The 25,278-nt window shown below is 42.6% G+C and overlaps 1 protein-coding gene across 23 annotated transcripts in view; it reads right to left on the reverse strand.

Moving 5' to 3' along the window:
- MICAL3 (microtubule associated monooxygenase, calponin and LIM domain containing 3) overlaps positions 1 to 25,278 on the reverse strand; it is a 231,500-nt gene that overhangs the window by 201,158 nt on the left and 5,064 nt on the right. For 9 of the 23 annotated variants that reach the window (XM_040462767.1, XM_040462766.1, XM_040462765.1 and 6 more), the window contains exon 1: positions 11,956 to 12,113. The exons of 2 other annotated variants lie outside the window; for them this stretch is intronic. The gene's annotated coding sequence lies outside the window, so the exon portion shown is untranslated. Of the gene's footprint in view, positions 1 to 11,955; positions 12,118 to 25,278 lie in introns of those variants that run through there. 12 more of the 23 variants (XM_040462753.1, XM_040462760.1, XM_040462758.1 and 9 more) reach the window with 4 other exon arrangements.

Here is a 25,278-nt window from a genome sequence, read left to right on the forward strand (position 1 = left end):
TCCTGCTACAACAGCAGCTGCATAGCTGCATCAGAGACCACTGAAGCCTAAAATGTATACTCCTGGCCCTTTATAGAAAAAAGTTTGCCAACTCCTCCCATAGGTGGTCTTGCTTGACTTTCATTTTTCCCTCCTCCACCATATTAATGGGCACAAAATACTACTTCCACACTATTGCTCTGTGTTCAAACACCTCTGATGAACTTCCTGTTGCCTATAAACTTCATACTGTACCATGGCATGCATCAGACCAGGTGAATAAACTTGTTTTTAAAGGTCATGCCTTTGTTCATGCTGTTCTCTGCCTTTTAGAAAACTCTTCTTGGGGCGCCTGGGTGGCTCAGTCAGTTGAGCATCCAACTTCGGCTCAGGTCATGATCTCACTGCCCGTCAGTTCGAGCCCCGAATCGGACTCTGTGCTGACAGCTCAGAGCCTTGGAGCCCGCTTTGGATTCTGTGTCTCCCTCTCTCTCTGCCCCTCCTCCACTCATGTTCTCTCCATCCCTCCCCCCCAAATAAATAAACATTAAAACAAAACAAAAACAAAAAAAAAAAAGAAAACTCTTCTTGCCTTTAGCTGCTAAGCCCTCCTTTCAAGACTCTGGGAGCATTTCCTGGTTCCCTTTCCTGTGCTTCCACAGTACCCTATACTTATCCTCATCACAGCTCTTACCACACTACACTGAAATCATCTATTTGTGTGTCTGTCTCCCCAGCTACAGTAAGATTCCAGAGGGCAAGGAACACGTCTTACTCATCTCCCAACACCCAGACAGACAGTGGCACGGCAATCCCCAAACACTAAACTTAACTCCCACCCAGTCAGGCTGGGCTTCTCGCTGCCGTGAATGCATCCTGCTTACTCTCACTCCAAGCTTTGCTCACACCAGCACCTAGACAATCCTAATAGTGACCTGGGACACAGTCTATAGGCCCACGGGAGTCAGTGTGGACTAGGGTTCAAACCCCAGGCACCTCCCATGCACATGCTATGTGTCCTTGGACAAGATACTTCTATCTCTGAGTCCTCCTCTATAAAGCAGGGATGATATAGTATCTCCTAACCTGCAGGGCTGACAATGCATGTAGAGCATCTAAACCAGTTCTTGGTATATAGTAAGTTCTCAAAAGGTAATACAATTGACCCTTGAACAATGCACGACTTAAGGTGCTGACCCCCATGCAGCTGGAAATCTGCATATAACTTTTGACTCCCCACTAAGGGTCAACTGTTGACCACAAGCCTTCCTGATAACTTAAACAGTTGATTAACACATATTTCGTATGTATATGCACCATGCACTATATTCTTATAATAAAGTAAGCCAAAGAAAGTGTTATTTAAAAACCATAAGGAAAATACATTTATAGTACCATGTTGTATTTATCAAAAACAGTTTCGGGGAGCCTGGGTGGCTCTGTCGGTTGAGCGACTAACTTCGGTTCAGGTCATGATCTCACAGTTTGTGAGCCCTTGTCGGGCTCTGTGCTGCAACTCAGAGCCTGGAGCCTGCTTCTGATTCTGTGTCTCCGTCTCTCTCTGCCCCTCCCCCATTCATGCTTGGTTTCTCTCTCAGAAATAAACATGAAAAAAAAATAATTAAAAAAAAAAGCCTCATATAAGTGGACCCACACAGTTCAAACCCGTGTTGTTCAAGGATCAAATGTAGTTACTATCCTTGTTTTCTCCAGACAGTAGAGTCACCTGTTTGTGCCACTTTGGTATTTCATTGCTTTCCTTTCCTCTTCACCCAATTGTTTTTTACATTCATATTGTATCTTCTGAAGCAGATGCATTAGTTATGAACAGGGTAAGGTCATATATTTCTATGAACCTGTGCCCTGCCCTGATACCCAGTACAATGCAACATGTGGAGGAAGGGCCGAATAGATGATAAATTAATGAACAAATTATTCCAGGAAGTCTACACAGTTGCTAACAAGAAAAAGAATGCAAAAGAAAAAAAAAAAAAAAAGAATGCAGAGCTAGGGATAAGGCTGAGAGTAATAAGGCAGAGAGCAGAAGTTGAAGGCAGGGGGCATTTGAGGATACTTTTATATTAAACATGGACTCACACATACTCTGTCCCCAGAAGAGAAGAAACCCAGTGTCTCAGTATTCTTCTCCAAGTTTCATAAGCGACAGTCAATAATAGTACTAGCTAACACTTAAGGTGCTCAGTGGGTACCTGGCAGAATTTTGAATGCTTAGGACTGTACAAAATAAACAGGATTGTTACACTGTTGCACAGATGGTGCAATGAGGCCCAAGGAGGTTAAACAACACAAAGTCACACACACATACTGCAGAACTGTCTAGTTCCAGTGTTCATGTTCCTAACCACTACACATTTTGGTGTTTAAAAAAAATTTTTTTTTTAATGTTTATTTTATTTTTTTTTAGGGAGAGGGAGAGAGAGAGAGATGAGCAGGGGAGGGGCAGAGAGAGATGGAGACACTTCAGATGGAGAATCTGAAGCAGGCTTCAGGCTCTGCAATGTCAGCACAGAGCCCGACCTGGGACTCAAGCTCACGAACCATGAGATCATGACCTAAGCCAAAGTCAGACGCTCAACCGACTGAGCCACCCAGGTGCCCCCACATTTTGGTTTTTTAAATCTAATTTAGCTTCACTATTCACCAGCTGAGAGGTATCAATCAGGCAGGTCATCTCACATCACTGAGCCTCATGTTTCCCAACCTGTTAAGTGGGCACCATATACTTAACTGTTGTTAAGGATTAAAGGAGAGGGGTGCCTGGGTGGCTCAGTCAGTTGAGCATCCGACTTTGGCTCAGGTCATGATCTAACAGCTTGTGGGTTCAAGCCCCATGTCGGGTTCTGTGCTGACAGTGCAGAGCCTGGAGCCTACTTCAGATTCTGTGTCTCCCTCTCTCTGCCCCTAACCCACCTGCATTCTGTCTCTATCTCTCTCAAAAATAAATAAATATTTTTTAAAAATTGTTTTTAAAGGATTAAAGGAGATAATGTCATAAGTGTATATATAAAGTAGACTCCTGCTATATTAGTTCCTTTCCCACCTGTCCCATACTTCAGCAGAAGAAAGGCTTTTAGCCAACCCCCTTGGCCTGCTTCAGTCTACTAGCAGGGAACAATGTATATATGCTTCACTCTGGATTTTCTTGCCTTTCTACCTATGCCCAAACGTTTGGGCCTCATGAAAGCCAGCAAAAATAACCTGAGACAAGCATAAAAGGAAACTGTACATGGAGCCAAGTGAGGTACCACAGACAGAAATGGTCCAGATGAATCCTGGCATGCAAATGAATACTGCATGAGCAAAAGCTAGCCAGTTGGGTGTAACCAGGATGCACACTGACTGACAGTCATAACAGCAGCTGATTCTGCCTCCCACACCAACAAGCCTGGATGATAGGCCTGGGAGCCTGTAAAGACAGAGCCCAGTAACATCTGTAACTCTGAGGCTGCATGTATACCGGGGAAGGGAGAAAGCCAGGCAGGTAAGTGACACACAGTCATTTCCACCAATGGTGGAAGATCAGACTGCCTGAAAAAGTTGTATGTAGAAAAGTAAAATTTTAAATCCCTACAGAGGGAATTCTGTTGCAAAATTCCTTTGCTGTGATGAATTAAATTTAAAGCCAAGGAATACAGACACAGACTATTATATTTTGGAGGTCAATCCAATTTCCATACATCAAGTTTGCTTAAAGCAAGAGATACCTTTAAGCAGATGAACCCTACTCTGGAGTCATTGGTCATGAACAGAAAGAACTTTTCATTAGCCGCATATGAAAGAGTCCTAAATGTTATTACCAAACTGAGTCAACTCAATTTCCAGGAGAGATAAGTAATTTCTACTTGAATGGAGCTGATTATAGTGATCCAAAGGTCTTATAAAAGATTAAAACACAAGCAAAAACTGTATGTAAGCCTAACAAGCAATATGAAGCCCTATTAGGCCTTTTCCACAATATATCAATTTCCAAGTATAGCATATGACAAAGAGATACTTAAGAAAGATGGAGGAGTAGGAGGGCTGGCAGATACCAACCACCACAAGGCTACTGCTGGGTGCCCAGGTCACTATTGGCACAGTAATGTGGTCCTAGAGTTAGAAAGGAGTCATAGTGGTGACATGGTCTGATCTAATTCCCAAAACATTGGTAAAGCATCTCCATGCCCAGGACTGCTCCTTCCCCTACTAGAACACCTGGAAAGGGCACAGCCCAGCAGCATGCTCCTCTAGCAAGGGAGAACATATACATCCAAGCAAGTCACCAAATGACTACACAAGGACAAGCACACCAAACTCAACAGATCCACAGTAGTGACGGGCCTAATGGCAGCCTGCAGGAAAGGGAGGTGGCCCCAGCTGAGGGGCTGCAAAGAGATCCTCTGTTTGCTAAAACACAAACATTCCAGAAACAATAGCCATAGGGGGTAGGTAAATTTCAGAAATTCTCAACCTTATGTGCATGAAATTAACAAAACTGAATCAAAAAGAAATATTTTGCCAGTAAATATAAATTTTCTTACCACTCCATGTTCAGGGATCCCTGGCCAGTTAAGTGACTTATCCCAACACACTATATAGTTTTCTGCATTTGTGTCTGCCTGCCCTGGAAATATGGTGACCTCTTGCTGGCAGACATTGTTTTAATACCTGGCACTTGCTTTATTATATAGTAGTTACTCAATAAATGCATACTGAAACCAAGTCCCAGTGTGTAACCTAAAATTTACTCTTAGGTTCTCAAACTTCTTGGTTCCCCAGCTCCCTTAAGGTGGTTGAGGTCCATGGACTTCTTTGTGCTCCACCAAGCTCACTGAAGCTAGATACACAGGGTGCAATAAATCCTAGGGGCTGTTGCCATCTCATGAACTTCTTTCTCCTGCCCGACACTGTCTTTTTCTTCCCCATTTTCTCTTCCTTTTGCTCCCTCAACATTTCACCCTATAATGAAGTGATTTAGAGTTATCCAGCCTCTACAACTTATTGGGTTTATGGACCTTACCCTCTCTGGAGCAGTTTCCTATCGTAAAATAGGAGTGACAGTACTTAAGACTTAAGAAATGATGTGTGCATATTAAAGCAGTTGGCACAGTGTATAGCCCATAGTAACACTCAGTAAATAACAGCTATTACTAACATAATTGTCCACAGGACTCACTTGCCTAAAGATACTTAAAATGCCAAAGGCAGAAAGTTGATTTTTCCCCCCTTCCTCTCCAAGTCTGGTTTTGAGAAAAACCTGTTTTAGAAACAAACTGACACATGTCCATGTCACTGGTCACACTATTTCCCTTTTCCTTTTTCACAGGGAAATAATGACTTTGATCACTTATGACCAAACTGGGTAAAAGGTTCTGTTCCAAACATGGTTAGGACCCCAGACTAATTTATTTAAGTAAATGAAATTAAAATTATCCACTCCCCCTCCGCTGCTTGTGCTCTGCCTCTCAAAAATAAATAAATGTTAAAAAAGAATTTAAAAAAAAGGGGGGGGCGCCTCGGTGGCTCAGTCGGTTGAGCGTCTGACTTCAGCTCAGGTCATGGTCTCCAGTTCATGAGTTCGAGCCCCATGTTGGGCTCTCTGCTAACAAACAGCTCAGAGCGTGGAGCCTGCTTCAGATTCTGTATCTCTCTCTCTCTCTCCCCCTCCCCTGCTCATGCTCTGCCTCTCCTCTGTCTCTCAAAAATAAATAAAAGTTTAAAAAAAAATTTTTTTAATCATCCATAAAGCTAGGGCAATGAGAGGGTTGCTTAAGTTCTAGGTCTTGGGAATAAGCAACCCATGCCAAGACAAAAGGTAGAGGAGGGAAAGGAAAGGGTTCCTCATCTTTTCTAGAAGTAGAGCTGTCATCAGAATTCTTTCCAGATCCCATGATCCAGCCCCTAAGTCCCTGAAGACTCTTACACTGTCCTAGGTATCCCTTCTTGGAAGCCCACCTGGGCCTGTGTTCTCTAAATGCTTCAAAATTACCTTTTCTGACTCTGCCCCAATTTTATTTTTTTTTTAATTTTTTTATTTTTTTTCCAACGTTTATTTATTTTTGGGACAGAGAGAGACAGAGCATGAACGGGCGAGGGGCAGAGAGAGAGGGAGACACAGAATCGGAAACAGGCTCCAGGCTCTGAGCCATCAGCCCAGAGCCGGACGCGGGGCTCGAACTCAGGGACCGCGAGATCGTGACCTGGCTGAAGTCGGACGCTTAACCGACTGCGCCACCCAGGTGCCCCGACTCTGCCCCAATTTTAAAGGAAGAAGCCAGTTAACCTAAATACATCTCTCCTGTAGCATTTCAGATCAGTAACTTAAAAGTAAGAACGGGATTAAATGTGAAAATGAAGGGGAGGTTGGAAGAGAGGAAAGGTGACCCTCAGGATGGAGAAAACTTCTAGGTGCAAGTCTACTCAAGTCAGCGGCCCTTCACTGGTCCATGAGAGCACAAGTCTGGAACCAAATGCCTAAGTCTGAAGTCTGTCTCTACCACTTTCTAACTGAGACACTCAGTAAGTCACTGCTCCCTGTGTCTTGGCTTCCTCATGTACAAAGCAGGAATCATAACAGTACCTATCCTCCAAGGTTGCTGTGAGGACTGAATGAGTTCATCCATGTGGAGCCTGATACACAATTTGTCTCTCTGTCTGTGCTGCTACCACTGCTAATGTCATTATCATCATGATGCTACCTTCCTCACTTCTTTTCCTTTTCCACTCACAAACCCAACAATTCTCAATCACAAGGCAGCTCTGGTGGTAGAGGTGGTTGAAATGGGGGGAAGATGGGGAGGAGTGCAGTCGATTTTACAAGTCAGTGTTTTGTGGAAGCAGTCTGTGCTGAAGGTTTGTTGTAACCCAGAGGAGCTACAGCATCTAGGAGTAAGTACTGCCTACTCTTTTTTTTTTTTTTAATATTTATTTAATTTTTGAAGAGAGAGACAGAGAGACAGAGAGAGACAGACAGAGTGTGAGCAGGGGAGCGTCAGAGAGAGAGGGAGACACAGAATCTGAGACAGGCTCCAGGCTCCAAGCTGTCAGCACAGAGCCAGACATGGGGCTCACACTCACGAACCATGAGATCATGACCTGAAGTCAGCCACTTAACCGACTGAGCCACCCAGGTGCCCCAAGTTATTGGCTACTCTTAATGTTCCCTTTGGATTACTCTGCTCCTCCTGTCTTCCTAAGCTCCAACACTAACATAGGAAAGTCCTCCCCATACTTTACCTCCCCTCAAGCCTCCTCCATACTTTACTTAAATCAACAGAAGAGAAGTAGGGCAGGAGAGAGGGCAAGGCTGGGACCAAAGTTTCACTTTGCCTTTCAGTTATTATTTATTTTAAAGTAGTAAGGAAGTCAATAAAAGCTACTAGTTAACCACCGGCTGTCTCTCTCCTTCCAGAGTTAACCAAACCATATTCTTCACTGGATATACAATATAGAAAAAAAGGACAGACCTCTGTAGACCCATCTAATGCAGAAAGACGCCTTTCCTGGTTTTCATTCACATACCAAGACATGCTCACTTCTCCCTGCTGTGACAGACAGAGCAGGCCCTGCAAGAGGGATGCAGGGAGACATAGCTGTTCTTACCACAGAACTTAATACTCAGCAGAAGCTCCTGTCCTTCCGCCTCTCAGCAAGGTACAGACCAACAGTCCTACTTCTCCTCCCTTCTGTAATCTGATTACCACCGCTTTCCTTTTTTTGTATGTTGTGGCAATTTTCTCTCCTCTGGGAAATTCTGACTTGCCAATAACAAAAAGTCAATGAATTACAGGGTTTGGAGTGATAAGTTTCCCTGTCCTACCTCCCCAGCTTCTTGATGACTATAAACCTTCATAGCCAAGACAGCTAAAGCCCACACCAAGAAAACAAGTCATGTACTGCTGAGCCCACAGGGGTAGGGGTGTTCTATTCATTGGTGTATCCCAAGCATCTTGGAGCCTGACACCCTCCACGATTCCACCCAATTCTACAGAATCAGAGCTGAATTCTGAAAAGTGGAACCAAAGATGGGGGGTGGGGTGGGGGAGGGGATAGAAGGAAGGGGAAGTCCACAAAGAGTTTAGGTAAAACTCCAAACAATACCCCACCATTCCCACAACGTACTGTATTGTTTAAGGAAGCTAAAGACTGAAAAGGAATCAGATTTTCAATTTTGCCATCTAAAGTAGAAACTGAGAGCCTAATACTACACAGATTCTAGCCCAGTTCTGCTGTGCCTCCTGGTTTACAATTTCAACCCACAGCTTAAGTTAAAAAGCAGGGGTACTAAAGACATCCCCTGTGTTAGAATATCACAAATTTCCTGTCAACAAACCACCTTGATTCTCTCTTTCCCTATTCTCCCCTTTTGGTCTTAATAAATACTTCATACTCTCCAAATATAGATGCTTTTTCAGCTCTGATTATGTTTTCTACAGTAATGACCCTCCACCTGGCTAGAGGAATATTTGTGGTACAAGAAAACTCCAGGATGTGAAAACTTGTACTTCGGTGAAAAATAAAGCCCCAGTACAATCACAGCTCATCAGGTCCCAGGCACCAGCAACAGGAATTAGGGACTCTGACGTCTGCTCCTTAGTCACCACTAAAGCATGGGAGTTAAGAGCACACACTTTGAAATCAGACAGCCCAGGTCTGAGTGCCAGCCCTGCTTTCTGTCACTCCTTTGACCTAGGGTCTCATCAAACCCTAGTTCATTATCTATAAAACTGGGGGTAATAATAAGCCCTACCTTGTATACTGTTGTGAGGAATAAATGAGGTAATATACATAAAGTACCTAGCACAGACTCCCATACTTAAGCACTCAATAAGCATCAACTATCCGTAGCTGTCTAGTCAATCAGAAAAGCACAATGGTCTGTTATCTTTAAGTCCGTCAAGTTCCAAAAAAAAAAAAAAAAAAAAAAAAGTGGGGGTTTTTCCCTACAAAAGTATCAATTAAATGTAATATAAGAAGGAAAACTAAATTCAAATCCAGTTCAGGCCCCACCTCACTTGCAACTGAGAGCAAATTATGTCACCTCCACCTTCTCATCTATAAAATGGGAATAATAAACTGTACTAAACTCTGAACATCTCAGAGACAAGTAAGAATCTATGAGATAAAAGGCAATGAAAAAGCTGGGGTTTGCCTAGGTGGCTCAGTTGGTTAAGCGTCCAACTTCGGCTCAGGTCATGATCTCATGAGTTCAAACCCTGCATCGGGGTCTGTCAGAGCCTGGAGCCTGCTTCATATTCTGTGTCTCCCTCTCTTTCTGCCCCTCCCCCACTCATGCTTGGTCTCTCTCCTTCAAAAATAAACAGACATTTAAAAAAAAAGGCAACAAGGAAGCTTTTACTTCCACAAAGAAAAAATAAGTGAATCCAGAGTATGATTATTATTAAAATGTCACACCCAATATTCTTGGACATAAATAAACCAGTGACATTTCTTTCTCTTTCAAGAACATCAGGTTTGATAGCCTTTTAATCTGCTCACAAGAGCCTGCTAAAGCAGGAAGAAGTAAAAGGCTTCTTCTTATAAAGCCCACCAAATCTAAGACTGTGCCCCTGTCTGTTGGTCAAGCTTCAACCATCCTGGGCCATTTCTCAGGCACCAGTGTCAGGAGAAATTAGAAAAGGTTTTTAGTTCCACTTGACATGTTAAACCAACAACAACCAAAATCCTTATCTGCAAGATGACTGCTCAAAAGACCCAAGAAAGGGTCAATTCTGACCACCACTTTCTCTCCTATACTGAGTGGTTTAAAATGTAATATGTGAGCTGGGAGGAAGAACTCAATTTTTTCCTTGTTTGACTTTTACTTTTAGGTCCAGGCATTGAGTTTCATTTTTAATTTACTATAAAAATTGTGGTGTTAGAGTTAGAGGTTAAGATGGGAAGGGAGGGTGGCTAATTTTCCTAACTTAAGAAGGAAGCGTGCAAAACTGCATCCGATTCATCAACCACATGTCTGTCTCCCAAACCCAAAGAGGGGAAAAAAAATTTTATCTACTTTTATTAATCATCTACTATATGCCAGGCACTGAACTAAGTATATATATTATTCCAAAGCCCATTTTCTCTCCCACATCTACAAACACCATGAAGCAGTCCTCACTGAATGGGAACCATCCCAATTGGGGGTAAAAAAAATCACAGTCTGACAAGTTCTAGACATTTCAAAGGTTAGTGTTGTGAACACACAAAGAAGTCTTGGATAGGAACAAGGTCCCAGTTCCTAAAGATTCTTTGCAAGAGGAATACTCAAACTATGTTTTTCCACTAATTCTGGAATTAACTTGAAGCTATTTAATACACTACCCAAAAAGTTTAAGAATTTTTAAAAATGAAGCACAAGAAGAACTCACTGTAGGGCTAAAACAACCCAAGCTTTAACAATCAAATACAGAATTTATAATATCCTCTTAAAGGATCTTTACAGATGTGCTCACGAGAGAAAGCAACCACAATGAATTGGCATCTGTACGGCCAGGTAATGAGAGGGCAAAGCCTTCCTGCTGGCAGCAGCAATTCAAAGTGAGATATCATTCTCACTATAAAACCCAACTCATTCTCACCCTTGGGGTACAAAGCCATCATCGTAAATGATTGTCTACATAGCAAACTGTCAGATGGGACCAAATACACACTGATGTTCCGATGTGTAAATGCCATTCTCTCCATCTACAACTCTCGAAAAAAGAAAAAAAGTAACAAGCCTTAAAAAGGACACTTTTCACAACTGACCTCTACATTAATGCACTTTATATTAACCATAGTTAATGTCTGTGTTAAACACTAACGTTAAAAGAACATAATTGTGTTCTGTATTCTTGGAACGCTTTCCCTGAATTAAGACTCTGGAGAAAAATCAGCCAAAATATAGGGCTAATCCATGCCCCCTAATGGGATGAGGTAGAGGCCTTGCCTGAGGAGCCCAACAAACAATTGTGATGACTAGTTTACCATCCATGCCAGAACCTGCAAAGCTAAGGCTATCACCACGTCTGGCTTTCTGCTAACAGAAGGTGAGCCTCTGATCTGTGTATAGGGCTCCTTAGGGTGATTTTTAAACTAGCAATTTTCAGCGTACCACACAGACCTCCAATAACGCTATCACCTTGTAAGGCAGTTAGGCGGGGGAGGGGGGGCGGGGGGCGGTGGCTCATAGATAAGTGACGTATGTGGCTGCCATCATCTCAACCAGTCCAACACTACCATAAGAAAATAAAAGGGAAAAGCACTTCATGGTTCTCTCGTGGCCACCTGACCATAGCGACTCAGCAGCCCATACTCATCCCCCTGCTAGACTCCCGATCAAGGGTATCAGGACAAGATCTACCCTCGGGATGCGGGCACTTGCCCAGCCACGGTGCGACAGAGGAGCCCCATACCTCAGCTCCAGTGGAAAGCCAATGGCCCAGGGGCTGGGCTGGGGCGGCAGGACAGTGCACACTCCATCCCTAAGCCTCCCGACACCGGTTAAGATAAGAGATCTTCGCCCCCGCCCCCAAAGCTTCCCCAGAAGACTCATTCCAAGCCACTCTGCCACTCTCCCACTCACAAATTGCTGGAAGCCTCCCCCTTCCCCTGGCTTTCGCCAGTGCCAAGCTCCCCTGGAACTCTGGGGCCCGCGCGGCCGCCCTTGACCGAACATCCAACTCCTGGAGGTCAAGGACAGGGGCCGGGAGGGCCGGGGAAGCGCGAGGAGGGGCTTCCTCGTCGGTCCGCCGCCCCGCTAGGGAAAGGGCTCCAAGGGGCCGCCAGAAGGAGGCGCCAAGCGCCCACGGCGGGTCCCGAGCCCTCCGGGCTGCCCAGGGGAGGCAGGTCTTCAGCCACAGGTCGGGTCGCCGCGGTCGCCTGCTCTAGAGCCGCCCTCTGGGGGCCCCGGAAACCCTGCACTTGGGGCGCTGGTGGAATGAGGCCCCCACGGAACGGTTGGGGCCGGTCTGGGTCCCGAAGCCCGGTCCTCACCTCCGTCTCATGCTGGTGTGTCGCTCGGCGCCAGCGTCCCCTGGCCGGCCTGGGCCGCCGAGCCCCGCTCCGGGCCCGCAGCCCCGCAGTCCCGCAGCCCCAGCACGCCAGCCGCAGCGTCCGCGCGGGCAACAGCAGCGGCAGCAGCTAAGGCAGCGGCGCCGCCGCTGGTGGCTGGGCGGGCACATGGGAGGGCGGGGGCTGCAGCCCTCGAGCCCTGACCATAGGGCCCCAGCCTCGGGGGTGACAGATCTAAGTGCGCCTCTAAAAATGGCACTTGGTTCCCATCCTTAGGGTTGCTGTTGCTACCTACAGGCTCAGACTTTGCCAGAATCTCATGGTTATATGCAGAAGGTGAAGAAATGAGCTGTCGCCACTCCCTTCCTCCTCCCTACTTCCCCGCATGGTCCATATGGTACATTCCTCAAAGCCAGGCCCAAGAGAGAGGGAGGATTTGATTGGTTGTGGATCTTGGAAGGGCGCAAGGAGCCACACAAAATGGCCAATGGAAAAGCACGGTGGGTATATCAAACCTGCCAGATGGGGAGAAGAGAGGATGCGTTTAAAGGGACCTTGTTTGTTGCCCTCAGAAATCACGACAAAACAAAACCAGAATTTTTTTACTAATCCTAGCCAGACCGGAAACAAAGAGATTAGGGGCTCCTCAAATGTTTGGGTTAGACAGCTAAAAGAAAATACGGAGAGAATTGAGCCAGACATGTGTGTGGCTTTGGGTAGGTTACTCCATCTCTCTGCCTCAGTTTCCTCATCTAATCCAATGACAATATTGGACTAGAAGTGATCTCTGATGGGCTTTCTCATATTTTGTGATCCTACAATCCTTTGCATGGGATTAGCAATATTTACATATATTCTTCAATATTCGCCATGCTCCACCGTCTTAAAGAACTTTGAACTTTTGGCACCAAATCCTTTATACAGACAGTATAAACCCATCTTTTATGAAGACAAATTCAATATACTTTGTCCCTCCTCTCTTAAAAGCATTCCTCTTATGTGTGGAGAGAACCCCAACTCCCTACTACCCCCAGTATCTCATAATTTCTGCTCTTGCAAGTCACTTCTTCTTCTTCCTTCTCTCTTCATCCACAGCATCAAAGTTTCAATTAATAATTAATTCACCTGTTGAACTGTCCAGAATCCCTGCCAAAGCTTGCTAAAGTCTTCATCAGGGTTGCTGAAGTGCTATCTGAAGTCTCTGGCATGCCATTCAACTATACATGACCAATTATGCTTTTGATCATATTACATGTCAAATTCAAGACTTTGAAAACATCCCTTGGGGGCCTAGTCTGCTCTATTTTAGAGCTTTATACTGGCATCTAAGCCTATGTTTTGGCCACCAAACTTCAGACCAACTCCACCTTCATTTTTCAGAACTTTTTGACCTTCCATCATCTGCTCACCCTACATCCACTCAACCTTCTTCCAAATTATATGAAGTATTTGGGATATTTTTCTTTTCTTTTCTTTTTAATTTTTTAATGTTTATTTATTTTTGAGAGAGAGGGAGACAGAGTATGAGCAGATGAGAGGTAGAGAGAGAGAGGGAGACACAGAATCGAAGCAGGCTCCAGGCTCTGAGCTGCCAGCACAGAGCCCGACGTGGGGCTCGAACCCACAAACTGTGAGATCATGACCTGAGCTGAAGTTGGACACTTAACCGACCGAGCCACCCAGGCGCCCCTGGGATATTTTTCTAATAAGCACAACTCTACACCCCCCCCCCCAACTCATCCTCCAATTATTTCTCCATGAAACTTTCCCAAGTTGATTAACAGAAGCTGCTAGCTTATAGAGCTCCTATTTCTATTCTGTGCTACCATAATCCTGAGTTTCTGCCCCAATATGCAATTTTTTCTTTTCTTTTTAAATGGCATTATGGTTTTCTTTATTTTTTAACATTTATTCATATTTGAGAGAGAGAGGCAGAGTGCAAGTGGAGGAGGGGCAGAGAGAGAGATACACACAATCTGAATCATGTTCCAGGCTCTGAGCTGTCAGCACAGAGCCCACGCGGGGCTCGAACCCGTGAACCACGAGATCATGACCTGGTCCTAAGTCGGATGCTTAACTGACTGAGCCACCCAGGCACCCCTCCAATGTGCAATATTTATTGACATAATTACCTCTCTCATTCATTTACAACAGCAGCTGCTTACATTCATTGAATGCTTACTATGTGCTAAGTACTGTTGGGAAGTGCTCTGCATGTATCATTTCATTTCACCATCACATCAAATCTATGAAGTGCTATTATAATTCCTGTTTTATGGAGAGAAAGTGAGTCTTAGAGAAGCTGATTTGCCCAAGTGCACACAGTAGAGGTCTAACTGTAGTTTCTACCTTCACAACCCCACAGCACAATATTATCTCCTACTTCTTTTTCTTTTTAAGTTTATTTATGTATTTTGTCAGGGACGGGCGTGAGTGGGGGAAGGGCAGAGAGAAGGAGAGAGAAAATCCCACGCAGGCTCTGCACTTTCAGCACAGAGCCACAGAGCCTGACGTGAGGCTTGAACTCACGAACCCTGAAATCATGACTTGAGCTAAAATCAAGAGTTGGAGGCTTAACCGACTGAGCCACTCAGGTGTCCCCATCTCCTATTTCGTAAGAACCTACTGCATTCTATACAAGAGATAATGTTATACACTTATACCATTTTTTTTTACATTTCTATACCTATAAAATCATTTAAGGCTCAAAACAATCATGTCAGGTTAGAGGCAGTTTGTTTGCAGTGAGAAAGAAAACTACAGCTCAGAAAGCCTGACCAGTTTGGCTATGGTAACAAGGCTGGTAAGTAATGAAGTCTGGTTTTCCAAGTTGTCCATCTTTCCCATTGAAATCCCTGCTTCCTGAGTGAATACAATCTTTTCACATATAACAAGTAGAAAACAATTATAAGCAACACAGGAACAAATAACAGCAAACCCCACACCATGGAATCCAGGGAGAATGGTACCAGTGCTTACCATGGGCAGAAAATAAGTCAAGGAGGGCTTCTACAAAGAGTGAGAAGCACTATGTATTTCTTTCTACTGTCTTATTGTTTATATTGTTTATAAACAATTATTGTTTACATAATATATTATATTGTTTATAAACAATATATATTGTTTATATATATAGTTTATAATATATATATTATATATATTGTTTATATTATATATATATTGTTTATAAACAATTATTGTTTATATAATATATTATATTAGTCTCTGAGACTGCCTTTGACACATCTGGCAAAATCAATAGCAAATAGCAACAAAAACTGCCCCCCCCCCCCACGGCGGGGGGCACCGGGGGATAGAACCAGCACCATGCCTATGAGGAAGGAATCTCTATGTGCAGGGCTGACAGATTCAGGGACATTTCCAAATTGCTGTTTAGTAAAATACCCTGCTTCACTGACACTTGTAACATAGCCCTGAAAATAGAAGCTGGGCTAATGACTTCATTCTTTTTAAACTGCTGAAATCCTCACAGGGGAGGACACACTGGCAAAATGATGTGAGAGCCAGTAAACTTTTAATGTCAATCAAGAAGCTTCAGCATGGTAATTCTGAAGCCAATACTTGTGGTGCTCATTGCCTGGTCCAGAACTAGTCAGTCCAGTTAATTTTCACTCCCATTGTTCTCCTGACTTTTCTTATCTCCACAGAGCATTCAAATGCACTTATCTAAATGCTTTATTTATGCACTCTAACATTTAGTGGGCACCTACTATGAGCAAAGGACCATCAGATTGTTTGGGGCTATCCTGATGGATCATACATGAAGTTTATTAAGTGGAGAAGTTGATAAACAGCAGATCCACTTGGTGAGGAATGGATTGGATTCCATCCCCAGTCTAATTGCAAGCTCATGTTGGAAGGCCCATCCTCTAGAATAGGATGAGGACCACTGGGCTGAATTCTGGGCGAGGGCAGGGGTGGGAGAGATAGGCATATATATTGGGGAGGAAGGTGGAGAAATGTAGGGTACCCAGAAATAACTAGACATGTATAAAACAGTAGGGGGAATAATATCAATCCATAATTTGGGCATTAGAAGAATTGTCTATTCTGTCTTACTTTAAGAAAGTATTTTTTTCTATTTTCAAAAGTAATACATGTTCATTGTTTAAAAAAATTTTAATACAGAAAAGTACAAAAAATTTAAAATTACCCATTACCCTTAACAGCATTTCACTGTTACTATTGTAACGTATTTCCTATGTTTTCTTTGTGTATGTGTCTTCTTTTTTTGTATGTATCTTTTTATTTTAGTTTATTTATTTATTTTGGGAGAGGGAGAGAGAGAGAGAGAAAGCAAGTGGGGGAGAGGGGCAGCGAGAGAGGGAGAGGGAGAGATTCCCAAGAAGGGTCCACACTTAGCACAGAGCTGAATGTAGGGCTTGATCACACAGCCATGAGCTGAAATTAAGAGTTGGTCACTTAACAAACTGAGCCACCCAGGTGCCCCTGTATGTATCTTTTAAATAAAATTTGACCAAACTGTTCTGCAGTCTACTTTCTCCTTAACAATAGACTAGGAATTTTCCCATGCCAATAATTCTAATTCATGATTTTAAGTGGCTGCACTTTAAGTGGCTATACTTTAAGTTATTTAACCAAGATTTTACTTCCAGTCATTGATTATTTCCAATTTTTCCTTATTATATGTAACTTCAAGGATTATTCATATATGTAAATGTTTATATATGTTTATGATTATTTCCTAGTATTTCTAGAAATAGAATTCCTTGGTCAAAAACATGCACTTTTTTTAATTTTTATTTTTTTATCTTTTAAAGTTTATTTTATTTTGTTTTTTTTAATATATGACATTTATTGTCAAATTGGTTTCCATACAACACCCAGTGCTCATCCCAAAAGATGCCCTCTTCAATGCCCATCACCTCCCCTCCCCTCCCTCCCACCCCCCATCAACCCTCAGTTTGTTCTCAGTTTTTAAGAGTCTCTTATGCTTTGGCTCTCTCCCACTCTAACCTCTTTTTTTTTTCCTTCCTCTCCCCCATGGGTTTCTGTTAAGTTTCTCAGGATCCACATAAGAGTGAAAACATATGGTATCTGTCTTTCTCTGTATGGCTTATTTCACTTAGCATCACACTTTCCAGTTCCATCCGCGTTGCTACAAAGGGCCAGATTTCATTCTTTCTCATTGCCACGTAGTACTCCATTGTGTATATAAACCACAATTTCTTTATCCATTCGTCAGTTGATAGACATTTAGGCTCTTTCCACAATTTGGCTATTGTTGAGAGTGCTTCTATAAATATCGGGGTACAAGTGACCCTGTGCATCAGTACTCCTGTATCCCTTGGGTAAATTCCTAGCAGTGCTACTGCTGGGTCATAGGGTAGGTCTATTTTTAATTTTTTGAGGAACCTCCACACTGTTTTCCAGAGTGGTTGCACCAGTTTGCATTCCCACCAACAGTGCAAGAGGGTTCCCGTTTCTCCACATCCTCTCCAGCATCTATAGTCTCCTGATTTGTTCATTTTGGCCACTCTGACTGGCGTGAGGTGACGTTGAGCATCTTTTCATGTGCCTGTTGGCCATCCGGATGTCTTCTTTAGAGAAGGGTCTATTCATGTTTTCTGCCCATTTCTTCACTGGATTATTTGTTTTTTGGGTGTGAAGTTTGGTGAGCTTTTTATAGATTTTGGATACTAGCCCTTTGCCAGATATGTCATTTGCAAATATCTTTTCCCATTCCGTTGGTTGCCTTTTAGTTTTGTTGATTGTTTCCTTTGCTGAGACATGCACATTTTTAAATGTTTCATTTATATCGCCAAATTGTCTCTCAGGAAGTTTACACCAGTTACTTTCTCACCAGCAAGGTATGTTGGGGCTATTTCTCTGAACCCTCATCAATCCTGGGCATTTGTCTTCTTTTGTAATCCTTGTCAATTTGACAGATGAAAAACATCTCGTTGTGTAAATTATTATAGTGTGTATTTTTACCTGCCAAGGTAATAAATATGCATTTTTCCTTTCAAGTGCCCTGGAATTAAACCACAAAATGAGTGTTTCCCTTTTCCTCATTCAACCATTCTTCTCCCAAATCCCTGAAAAACTATAGAAAAATCAGAGTAGAATCTGCCAAATGATCAATGCTCAGACAAACTCAGTATCATTTCACCTGAACCAATAAAAAAGGTAGTGGAACAGATGGCTCAAAACAACACATAAACCTATACATTATAACTTTGAAATGGGTAACAAATCCATGCATAGAAACTTTTTCAACTAAAACGGATACCAGTGACCCAAGTTATACTTACTACTGGCTAATATTAAAATCAATTTGAGGGGCACCTGGGTGGCTTAGTTGGGTAAATGTCCAACTTAGGCTCAGGTCATGATCTCATGGTTTGTGGGTTTGAGCCCTGCATTGGGTTCTGGGCTGACAGCTTGGAGTCTGGAGCCTACTTCAGATTCTGTGTTTCCCTCTTGTCTCTGCCCCTCCCCACTCCTCTCTCTCAAAAATAAACATTTAAAAATAACAATAAAATACAATCAATTTGAGTTTCTTCAACAATGCCCAATTCTGTGATGGGGACAAGTCCAAGATGGGCCAATCTGGCAATCTATCCTCTATATTGAGCGGCTGACTAATCCACTCAATATTACTCTCAGCTCTTGCTTAGCTTTCTTGTCCCTTGGCTTTGTTTTGTGGTTGACCTTTACATGATCTCCTTTTCTCCAGCCATCAACAAGCCTAATATCCCATTGAAGAATTTACCCCTCCCCCATTCTCAGTGTAGTTTGCTGGTATTGATCACAACCCTTCTCTGGACTTGAAGTGGGATACAGATAGCTCTGGGAGCTGCTAGCAGCCATCTGGGGCCATGAGGTAGACCTGGCCTGCAAGAGGAACAAACCAGAAGGAGTGGAGTTGAGAAATGGAGAGAGGTAGAGCTGGACCTGGTCTCATCTGTGAGCCCTGAATCAAGTCTCATGGGCCAGTTATATGAAACAGTAATTACGCCCTATTTTTTAACTTAGATCAGGTCAGCTTTCTCTCATGGCAAAGAAAAAAATGCTTACTGAAACACTGGCTGTGGATGGATTCTGTAGTTCAATAGGAACTCAGCCCAAGTACTACAAATGTCACACCCATTACTGCCACTAGTTCAGTTCATCATGACCCCCAGAGGTGTTTAGCTTTAAGATAGCTCCAGGGATATCCCAAGCTACATGTAGCCTGAAGTCTCCCAGGATTCCTTGGACAGGCTCAGAGGCCTATCTTCTCTATCTATAGGATAAGAGAGTGAAGAGAGAGGAAGAAGATGATTTGATACAATTTTGATTCCTGGGCTACATGCATTGTCACATGGCCCTATGAAGACATGAGGATGTGAAAAGCTTGATGTCCTTGCTTCTCTCCTCTTCTACACCAAAGACTGGGTTGAAACAACAGTCTTTTGGAGAAAAGCCAAGGGGACCATGGACTGGGATGTCCCAGAGCTGGAAGACATCCTGGGTTCTGGGGTTTATCCCTAGGCTAACATTTCATAGTAGGTTACAAAAATAGATTTTTTAAAACTAATTAAATCTAACTAATTCTTGATTTGCAAGTTTCACCATCCCAGGAAAAACGATGTTTAAATGCAACTTGAAAAGTTTGCAAATCTACTTTTGCATTAATTTTCCACAATACAATGTCAAAAAATTAAGAAGTGTTTGTCCCACGTCATTGGTATGTATGTTCTGTAATCAGAAATTCTAAGTATGAGCAAGCAAAAACCAAGACAGTCTATAGAAGAAATCTCTAGTCACCAGAGTTGCTACAAAATAATATCTAGAATTACCACACTCTATCATCACAATAGAGTTTCCTAGAATCATAATGTAACTTTGAAGAAGGCTTTTCCCTAATCCAACTCAGACCAAGTTCTTGAAAGTCTCTAGGAAGCACAGCAAATCTTGCTGTGTTTTACGTGTGTGTATGTGTGTGTGTGTGCATAATTATATGCATACCCTTGTGATTGGTTCCTTTTGCAGTGAGGAGGGACAGAAGCTGTCTTTCCAATTCTACCTTCCTTTGCTGCTCACAGTGCTCTTAAAAATAAAAACATCAGCTTCAATATTCCATAAGGCATGGGTCAAGTTCAGTCCACTTGGGTTATATTTGAATAGGACTTATTTTACACAACTCTGTTTTCAATTGTGAAAGAGAAAAAAATAAAACGAATTGAGAAAAGAGAGAAGAGGGGAGAGAGCATATAATACTGCACATTTAGGAAGTGGAATAATGATAGAAGATGCCCTGAGAAAGCCTCAGAATGGAACCAACAAACTTGAAACTGTTGGTATACAAACTGGTATTTTTTCGATTTAAGAGAACACATCCAAATGGATCAGCCCTTTATTTTTACCTTATTTGATTTTATTTTTGAGAGAGAGAGCATGTGAGCAGGGAGAGGGGCAGAGGCAGAGAGAAAGAATCTTAAGCAGGCTCCACAACCAGCATGAGATTATGACCTGAGCTGAAACCAAGAGTCAGATGCTTAACTGACTGCGCCACCTATGCACCGCTTTTTTCTTTCTCTCTCTCTTCCTTCCTTCCTTCCTTCCTTCCTTCCTTCCTTCCTTCCTTCCTTTCCTTCCTTCCTCCTTTCTGTTCCTTTCCTCCTTTCTCTCTCTCTCTCTCTCTCTCTCTCTTCCTAGAGCATGTGGATCAGCCTTTTACAGAGAAGGAAAAGATGTCAAATCTTCCTTTGTCCAGTGCCTACTGAGGGAATTTACAGGATCCCAAATCCTCCTTACTCCCGCTTGAGGTCATTGAAGTTCTGTTTGATTTAAGCTTCCGATTCTTTTTCATTAATTCATCATGTTACGGGCAAGGCACTTGTAGGCACTGATGGCATTCCAAGATCAAGTAGACATAGGGTCTTGACCTCAAGGAGCTAACAATAGGGCAGGGAAAGTGAGACACAGATAGAAAATGGACTTTGCCAGGTGGAAAGTACTATCTTGTGATACTAAGAAGGCTTCCATTTAAGAGATCAGGGAAGTTTTATGGCAGGGTTATTTGAGTAGTCCCTCAACAGAGAGGTATAGAAAAAGGCATTCCAAGAAGTGAGGCCCCTTTTCCCCTTGTTCCAGTTCCTACATGCAGAGAAGAATCAGCGATTCCCCCCTCCCCCTGCCCAACCTTATCAGAGCTTTTTGGAAGCACCTCAGTGCCCCACAGGGGAAGCAGATTGAAGTTTAAAAAGAAACATAATGTGAAAGGATAAATATTAACATGTGAACATCTAAGTGGAGAGAGGGATGGGTGGAGTTTGAGTTTATCTTCTTTTTGCTTATTTGTGCACTTTCATTTTGGGAAAGAATGGACTATGGAACGTACTTTTGTAGTGAGAAAAAATAAAAACAATTTAAAAACATCAACCCCACTCTCCCCCAAAAAGAAGAGAAAAGGAACAAGAAGAGCATCCACATCTTTTCCACATTTAATGGTATTTTGAGTCCTCTTACCTCTCCATGATCACAGGTCTTTAGTATTGCCAGAGTTTCATCCTGCTTGGAACCCCAGCCTGTATGCATCAACCAGAGCTGCACCATGTTTCAGAGCTGCCTCTGGAGAGTATGTCATGGAAAAATCATTGGCTTTAATAATACCAGAGGCAGTGAAATAAAATTTCTAAGATAGTTTAGGCCATTTGGGCCAGAGGTCCCTAACCTCATCTAAAAGAGAAGTTACTTTCATTTTCTGCCAATCTTGAATTTCTGACAGTGAAAGCCTTAGGAATGAGTGGGGACAGAAGATAGCTGAGGGTCACCACTATTGACTCCATCTCCTGCCTGCTTGCTGGGAAGACTTGTTTAATTTGGGAGGAAGAAAGGGGGTACAAGCCGAGTTGAGACTATGTAATGGCAGGTGATCTGAAAGTTCTATTGTATAAGCTTAAGCTTTGCTACTGGTGTGTCACTAATGGGTGCCACATAGTGATGTCCTCAGCTCTCAGGGCTGCCTGGTAGGACCAGGAATGGCCAGAGCCTCCCATCAAGCCTCCTCCTGTGGGAGTACCTTGTCAGTTCACCCCAGGGTACTGGTCAAATACCATCTTCTACGTGTATCATAACTTGGCACACATACAGAAACCACTGAGATATAATTTCAATATGTACTGTTACACCACAATTTACTAGTCTGGAGCGGCTGTCTTATGAAAAGTGATGTGAAAACAACAACAGCAAGCATTCACAGAGCTGTTCCTTTGTTCCAGGTCCTAGGATGCTTCATGCATTAATTCCGTGGTGGATATCATCAGCTTTTGCCTGCTCAGCATCCAGGCCCTCTTGCTGGGTAATAGCACCTACATTGTCTGTGGGAATTGTCTTTCCACACTGCATGCAGGCCTGTGGGCATGACGACTAAGATGCCTTGTTCTCCACCTATGAGGTAGACAGCACATGGCCCAGCCAAGGCCACGCTGACTTCTCTTCAATGTTAAGCAGAGAGACACAAGAATGGAAAATAACCTGAGCTGATATATCCCATTGTGAATATCTTGAAGAAGGAAACTGGTTATCTTTCTACTCTCTAGATCCCATTAGCTGCCCTAGTCCTCATCCTTTGCAAGACCTAGTAATATAATTTTCATTCAATTATGTTAGCTAATCCATATTCTTCCAATAAGTTTCTTCCACCCTCCCCAAAGTTAGACCTAAAGTCTATCTTTGTTGTTTGCAACAACAACAACAAAAAACCCAAAGGTATAAGCTAACCTTCTTAAGAACCTCATTTTGTGTCATTATTATCCCTATTTTAAGATAAGATAATTGAACTTGAGAGATGTTAAAAAAAATTGCCCAAGGTCACACAGCTAATGAGTGGCAACCACAATCAGAATTTTAAGCCAAGTCCATCTGACATGAAGGCATGAGAAGAATGCAGATTTTGTCATGAGGGCAAAATTAACTCAACACCCCACTTCTCCACTCTCCGCATAGAACCCTGGTTACATCAATGTCTCTGAACTGCAGTAATTCCAAGTTAAAAAATGGGAAAAATAATGCTCATTTCACAGAGTTGTTGAGGGTTGATGGAAATATGTACATGAAAGCAGTGGCCTGGAGTATGTGCTTAATACACATTAATATCTTTTCCCTAAATATGAAATTTATTATCTCTGCAGAGTTAATTCAATAAACTAATTGAGGTCTTGTTTAGTTCAGAGATTACTGCTTCTGAGTTGACGCAAGTACAATCTCTCCCTCCTACTCTCTCTCTATTTCTCTCTCTCTCTCTCTCACACACACACACACACACACACACACACACACACACACACACAGAGTTTTGTTTATGGGGGTTTCCTCTCATATCTTTATCCTCCATCTGTGTCCTGAGGTCCTCTCTGTGGAAGGCCTATCAGAAAATACATATGCCCTTAAGAAAAGGATCAGAGGGGATACACACATAGGCATACAATCTAAATCTTCCACCCAATATGCTTTTGGGGAAGGCAGAGAGAAAAAATTTTCATTCCTCTTAGGAATGATAAAAATGAGGCACAGAGACACTAAATATCTGTCTTCAGGTTACACAGCAAACCAAAGGCTAAGAGGGGACACAGAAATTCTACACTAAGCCATTTGGTCTGAAAATACCAGAGCCTGGAAGAGAAAGAGCAGGTTTTGTGGCGCCTGGGTGGTTCAGTCAGTTAAGCCTCCAACTCCTGATATCAGCTCAGGTCATGATCTCACGTCTTGTGAGTTCGAACCCCATGTCAGGCTCTGTGCTGACAGCCTGGAGCCTGCTACAGATTTTGTGTCTCCCTCTCTCTCTGCCCCTTCCTCACTCACACTCTGTCTCTGTCTCTCTCAAAAATAAATAAACATTAAAAAACTTTGTTTTAAAAAGAAAGAGAAGGTTTTTTAAGTTGCTGTGTTTTTTCTGCCCCCGTCTCTTCCCTCCTTTCCCCACTTCCCTTCCCAATTCAATTAAAACAGCTCCATCATTTAAACACTTGCATTAGGGATGCCTGGGTGACTCAGTGGGTTAAGCATCTGACTTGGCTCAGGTCATGATCTTGCAGTTCATGGGCTCAAGCCCCACATCAGGTTCTGTGCTGACAGTTCAGAGCCTGGAGCCTGCTTCAGATTCTGTGTCTCCCTGTCTCTGCCCCGCCCCAACTCACACTCTGTCTTTGTTTCTCTCTCAAAAATAAATAAAAATTAAAAAAATTAAACATCTACATTAGGCACATTTCTAAGAAAATTTCCCCAGAGCCCTGTCCATTCTATACCTTGTCTTTCTCTTCAGAATTGTGACATACTTTCAATGACCTTATAATTCTCTTAATGGGGGAAAAAAGCCCCAAAGATGTGTTCCGTATGCTGTAAAAATTAAAGTCCCCAGGGGCACGTGGGTGGCTCAGTCGATTGAGCATCCAACTTTAGCTCAGGTCATGATCTCATAGCTTGTGAGTTCAAGCCCTGCGTTGGGCTCTGTGCTGACAGCTTGGAGCCTGGAGCCTGCTTCCGATTCTGTCTCCCTCTCTCTCTGCCCCTAACCCACTCACATTCTGTCTCTGTCTCTCTCAAAAATAAACATTCAAAAAGTGAAAAAAATATTTTAAAAATTAAATTCCTTTAAAAATATACAGATAAGGGCAAAGTGTTATTTGTACTGAGATTTCTGATGCTTCTGCAGAGATAAATTCAGGTTTTTCTAGGATTGTGAAAAACACAACTAAAAGACCTATTTAGTCAGTCAGTTAACAAGTATTTATAAACTGCCTGCCATAAGCAAGGAATTTACCCAAATAGACATTAGCTCATAACAAGAATGAAAGAAAATCCATACAGCTTGAACTTATTCAACATAATCATGACTCTCATGATTCTTCTGGTTTCTAGGGCCAAGAAAACAAAACTGTGATATGATAATATGTGGGATTTCTTTTCTTCTTCACATTCATTTCTTTCGATCGTGAAGGTTTTGAGGGTTCTTTGTTATTGAAATGGCAATATACAACAGCAAGTGAATTTTTAAAACTTAAAAATCATCTATAATACATTATTTTAGCATAGCAACTTGCATGTGAATATTGTGTCTTCCAGGTGCACACACATTACTTAATGGCACAAATGTGGTATGCTTGTTATTTTATGTTTTGTTGTCCATTTAATCAAATCTTTTCCATGTTTCTTTGTACATGTCTCTGGATTTAAGCTTTTGTTATGAATGCAAAGTATTCCATTGTGTTGATGTACCACACATTTTCCCACTATTCCTCTAATGTTAGACTTTTCAGCTTTTTCTATTTTTTTCCT

The sequence above is a fragment of the Herpailurus yagouaroundi genome, unplaced genomic scaffold (assembly GCF_014898765.1).
Source record: "Herpailurus yagouaroundi ecotype Mexico unplaced genomic scaffold, PumYag 355, whole genome shotgun sequence".
In the NCBI taxonomy this organism is placed as follows: Eukaryota; Metazoa; Chordata; class Mammalia; order Carnivora; family Felidae; genus Herpailurus; species Herpailurus yagouaroundi.